The sequence below is a fragment of the Caretta caretta genome, chromosome 9, assembly GCF_965140235.1.
Source record: "Caretta caretta isolate rCarCar2 chromosome 9, rCarCar1.hap1, whole genome shotgun sequence".
NCBI lineage: Eukaryota > Metazoa > Chordata > Testudines > Cheloniidae > Caretta > Caretta caretta.
The window spans coordinates 5,444,752-5,450,250 of NC_134214.1; the positions used below are offsets into that span (position 1 = coordinate 5,444,752).

Here is a 5,499-nt window from a genome sequence, read left to right on the forward strand (position 1 = left end):
GGTCAAATGTAATCAGGCGGTTAACGCATTGAGAATACAGCCCTATGGGCAGATACTGGGAATGACGGTTCCCTGTGCTGGTGGCGCGTGATGGGGCAGACACATGCTATGCACAGTGGGGAGCCTTCACTTGTTCTCCAGTAGCTGAGAGGTTAATAGACCTTAGCGTGCTGTTAAGCGAATAGCTTTAGTTCCAGACTTTAGCCATTACGGTGTAGATGTGCCACGGATCTGTGGAGTCCCCACACCCCAGATCAGCAGCAGTGCTGTGAAGGCCAACCCTGCCCCCGGAGCCGTGACTGGCTAAAGGACGGGCAAGCAGGAGAAGCATCTCCTGACACCCCCAGCCTTGGCTGGCTAGAGAGCTGCCAGGACATCCTTCCCCTCTGATTGGAGGGTGGGTGTGACAGTCGTCTGTCGCAGTGGGTCTGCCATTCCAGGCTGCAGGAGAGGGCGTCTGCTGGCTGGACAAACCCAGCCCAACCAGAGCTGGGAGGGATGGTGGGGCAAGCCCAGGGCGTGTGGCCCCGTCAGCCTGCCCTGCACCTCAGAATGTGCCCGAACCCGGGACTGAGGCGCTGAGGCTGGAGGGATTGTGGAGGCTTTGAGTGTTGGATGGACATAGAGCTTCCTCTCAGGCATCTGGGATTTCTGTTACACTCCCACTGAATGGCTACGGTTTGCAATGACCCTGGGGTGCTGCCCCTGCTAATGAAGGTACTAGGATAGATCTGTGCACCAGGGCAATTGCTGGGTGAACGCCTGCCTCCCCAAAGGGTGTAGGGGTCACTCCACACTTCAGCAGAGAGGGAAGCTCCCCTGCTTCCACTGATATTTCAATTTAAATGTGATGCTTTATTGAACTGATACAATCAGGACAAAATACCAAAGCTAAGTATTGGTCTATTAACATGGAAAATACAGGAAGCAGGAGGAGGAACTGCTCTATCCAGAACAGGCCCTTCTATTGCAGACGCACTAAAATTCAGCGGGGGCCGTATTTCAACAGCGACGCAGACGGAGTTGCCTTTTCCGTGTTACGTATAAACCAAGCCAAGAAACTCCTTCATCTTCAGGCCACGGCTCTGCCCAGGATTCTGTTCGAGAGAAGGAAAAGCACGCTGCAAAGCAGGATGGGACCAATGATTGATAAGCAACCCCTCGTTTCCTGCCATGCAAACACCCAGGTATGTAATGCCCAAGAGGGCTGTAATTAAGGATCTAAACTCGCTGTCCTGTGAACATGGTCCATGCTTCTGGCCTGCTTTAGTGCCAAGCTCCTCCACTGGGGACTCTACTCAAATCTAGACCTACATCAGCCCCACTCCCATGGAAGGGGACAAGTTATCAGGGGATAGATTAACTCCTCGGGCCAGATGCTCAGCTGGTGAAATCAGCATAGCTTCACTGCAGCCAATGGAGCTACATGGCTCCTCTGGCTCCTGGCGTTTACCCCTCCCGCCACCCCAGAAGGGATCGGGGAGTGGTCCTCCAGTTCTGCAGATGATCCAGGATGCATCTTGCACACAAGAGCAGCTACTCTCAAGTCCAGCCTCCCCTGGGGCAGCAAAGCCCCCTCTGGGGTCCTACCCTTCCCCTCTCAGGGGGTACAAGGCATAGAGAGTATCTGACAGGGGCACAGGGCCCGATCTAATGCCCACTGGAGTCAGTGGGAGTCTTTCCATTCATTCCACTGGGCACTGGATCAGACCCACAGAGGGGGGCACAGGTGTCAACAAGAGGGGGCATAATGTGCCCTCCTGCTTTTGAGGAGGCCAGTTTTTTTTACAGTCCCTGTTTATTACCCTGGTGCATTACAAATGGACATTATCAGTCTCTCTAGAGCATTTCATGGTAACATTAAGCATATGGTGATTTCCCAGGCAAACGGCTTGAGCCAGATTTTTTTTTCTCCGTGAAAAAGGGAAGGTGCATTAGCAACCCATGTGGATAATATTAGGGAACCATTCTGAGCACTGAATTTCCTACTTCCCACCAAAAAGCACAGCAAGGATGAGCAAAGCAACCAGAACTGGTAACATATAACACAAGAGCTTCCAGTCGCTCTCTGTGTCTGTTCCCCGCCAAGCCAGCTGGCCAGGCTGAGAAGTTGCAGGCAGAGAAGCAGGGATAACGAATCTGTAGGTAAACAGATAACAGATCCCCAGAGCACATGCCTCACAATGGGTCGTGTCATGTGGCCCTTCCACATCTTCTTCGACTATGGGGCCAGCTAAATCACGGTTTTTGATGAACTCTTGGTAGCATTTCTCACGGATCTTCAGCACCAAGTCGTCCAGGATCCTCTCAATGTTCTCCTGGCTGAACGTGGGTGTCTCAAACTTCGCTCCATGGCACTTCTTAACTTCTGCCCACAGACCCTCATCTTTACCTGGCCCTGGCCCTGGCTCCAGTCCAGGTGCATGTGGAAGAGAATGAGCACTTGAGCCGATGGCCAGTGATGGGCACAGCTTGAGCACTGAAACCTACAGGGGGAAAGGAAAGGACATTTAACCCGCCGCCCACGCCAGCCCCCAAACTTAATGCTGAGAAAGACTCATCCACTGACATTGGGCTTGATCCTGCAAGGTGCTGAGCACCCCCAAACCCTGTTGCTGTCCATGCAAGCACCTCCCAGCAGCGCTCAGCACTCTGCAGGATCAAGTCCCTGTATGGCATAGTCATAACAGCATTCACTCACATTCACCTGCCCCTCTGAAGGATCATGCAGCAAAGTGTTGGACAAATTCATAGGGTTGCCAGCTTGGTAATAGTTAATAACTGAACACTCCAGCAGACGTGCCAGAGCCTCCCCTTCCCCGCCTCTTCCCCCTGAGGCCCCACCCCTGCCCCACTTATTCCCCCCCAAAGCCCTGCCTCCATCCACTCCTCTTCCCCCCCCCACACCCCCCAGATCAGGAGGGACTCGCTTGTGGAGCCGGGGCTGGGAGCTGCAGCTGCCCGATGAAGGGAGGAGGTGGCACCAGCTGAGCAGGGGCTGGAGAGGGTGATGACCCAGCGCCTCCCCGCCTCCCCTGCTCGCAGCAACGGGATTTGGGGTGTCTGGTCAGTAGATCTGACCAGACACTGTCAGGTCCCCTTTTTGACCGGACTGTCCGGTCGAAAACCCTACAAATTCAACATATTGGGTTTCAAAGCCGGCTCCAGTTGGACTGAATGGGAGTTTTGCCCATAATATCCAGACCTTTCTACAAACATTGCCAACTCAAAGAACTTCCCCAGAGGAAAGCTCCAATGCAATTAAGTTTCCGCCCCTAGTTCTAGATGGGCAAAGACTCCACTTACTAAACAATCAGAGTAAAACCCAGCCCCCGTTCCGCCTCGGGTTTCGCTGGGGAGAATAGTCCCTTCCTCTACATGGGTTCAGCATGCCCGGGGGTCACATTTCATGCAGCACACCCCCTGCAGCTTTCCAACTGGTTTCTAATGAACCCTTCCGAGCAGGACTGAGCCTAGAACTGAGGCACCTTCCAATTTACAGCTGAAGTCTAGGCTCATTAAGGAGCAGCCTCCAATCAGAATTTGTTTGCATCTGTGGATCAGTCTCTCGCCCATAACGAGAGATGAGCAAAAAATTCATTTGGAATCATTTATTCCACAGTTTTCCTCTCTCCTTCTCTTCATAGCCAGCAAGCAGAGCACGGTTGTCTTGACCGCTGCCTATCACACTGACCAATACTGGCTAAATTTTTCCTGATGCTGTCTGTATCCATCTGTTGTCTCTTGTCTTATACTTAGACTGTAAACTCTTTGGGGCAAGGACTGTCTTTGTTCTGTGGTCAGTTATGAAATTGAAGGCTGCATATATCCTGCAACAGTAAATTCACTGCTTCCGCCAGCTTTCTGCTTGTTTGCTAAACTACGGATGGAAATTCAAGGGAATTTGTTTAAATATGCCGTCTTGCTCTAACCACGACATCATTTCCACTTGTGAGAGGGGGGAGTCACAATTTCCTGCTCTACAGACTTTGACAGTGGTGGAAAATGCTAATTAACAGGAGGCAAATATTTAGTGCCCTCACGGTGACTCATCAACACTAATAGCTAGGTGCCGTACAGCTAAATCCCTTTTACACGTGTGTGCAGCGAACACAAGGACTAGCCCAATCGATCGTTCAATCGCAGCTAGTCCCAAATCTCTCACCTGCCCTCCCTGCTTCGCTCCCCACTAAAACTAATGCCGGGAGAAATTCACCTTAGAGCATGGGTGGCTGGTATGATAGGCCGGGGGAGACGACCTAAACCCAGGCTGTGGCATCACCCACGCTCCACCCCAAGGCCCCGTCCTCACTCCCCATCTCCCCCAAAGCCAGCGGCGGCTCAGCTCGGGCCGGTGGCCAGGGCTCAGGATGGTTTGCCCGGGGCTCCTCCTGCCACAGTGGGCGGGGAGGGGGCTCAGGGCTCTGGCAGGCAAGGGAGGAGAAAGGGACAGGAACGGGGGGCTAGCCTCCCCAAAGGCGGGGTTCCCGCGTCACCCATGCCTTTGCGCCTCATTCACGGCCCAGTTTGTCTGCTCCCCCTCACCTGGCGAATGCTTTTCTCTGCTAGTATAGGCGCCATCCGCGTTCTGGGTTTCGAGGACGGAGGTTATCCTCCACAGTGAGAGACCAGGTGTCGTCTGGCTTCTCCCATGCCATCTTCTGATCAAACATCCGCTGCCAGGCCTTCATCTTCTCACCTTCCCCTTTACAGCCTCTCTTGAGCAGCAGCATTTACTGTCTGAACCAGGAATGTGACTTATTTAAGGGGGGATGGGGGGGCTCCCGGGTCTGCAACCTTCCCCTCCTGCTCTGAGGAACAGCCTCGCACAGGCAGGCTCCTTTGCCTCCTTGCTACAGACTCAGGACCCTGGGTGTGGAACCAAGCTCAGGGCTTGTGAGAAACGAAACTGAAAGGGGAGCTGACGTGCTGCCGGTCTGCAGGACTGCCCTGCCCACAGGGATCAACTCCAGATTCAGCCCGGGGACCACACATCCCTGCTGGAAGTCCGCAGCTTTCTCGCCCCCTCGTACACACACAGCCACCCCACGTGGACAGGGCTCCGCAGATTGGGACAGGGCTCCCCACGTGGACAGGGCTCTGCGTCCCGCTGTATCCCAGCTGGCTTTGCCGCACTGACTCCCTCCGGCAGGCATCTATCTCCCTTTCCATAGGGTGGTGCTGCCACGTTGCTGCCACCAGGGGGTGCTGCTTCAGGGAGAAAGGGGAGGGACTTGCAGCCGGGGCAGATGGTCTCTGGATCAACGTTTGGTGGAGCGTGATGGGACAGACACATGCTATGCATGTGGGGTCTTGGGGCGCAGTGCAAGAGGAGCAGGCCGGGGCCCCTTCTGAGCATGGGCCCGGCTCCATGGAGCCACTGGAGCCATTGTAAACCCGGCACTGAGCAAAACTCTACAAACTGGGAGTCATCAGTGGAGAGGGAAAAGCCCAGCGGAGGGATCTGCTGTCAGGTCCCTAGAGGCCAGTTCTCAGGGG

At 54.3% G+C, this 5,499-nt stretch overlaps 1 pseudogene; it reads right to left on the minus strand.

The window, feature by feature from the left end:
• Nucleotides 1-858: 858 nt before the first annotated feature.
• LOC125643207 (receptor-transporting protein 3-like) lies at nt 859-4,890 on the minus strand (annotated as a pseudogene).
• Nucleotides 4,891-5,499: the final 609 nt, after the last annotated feature.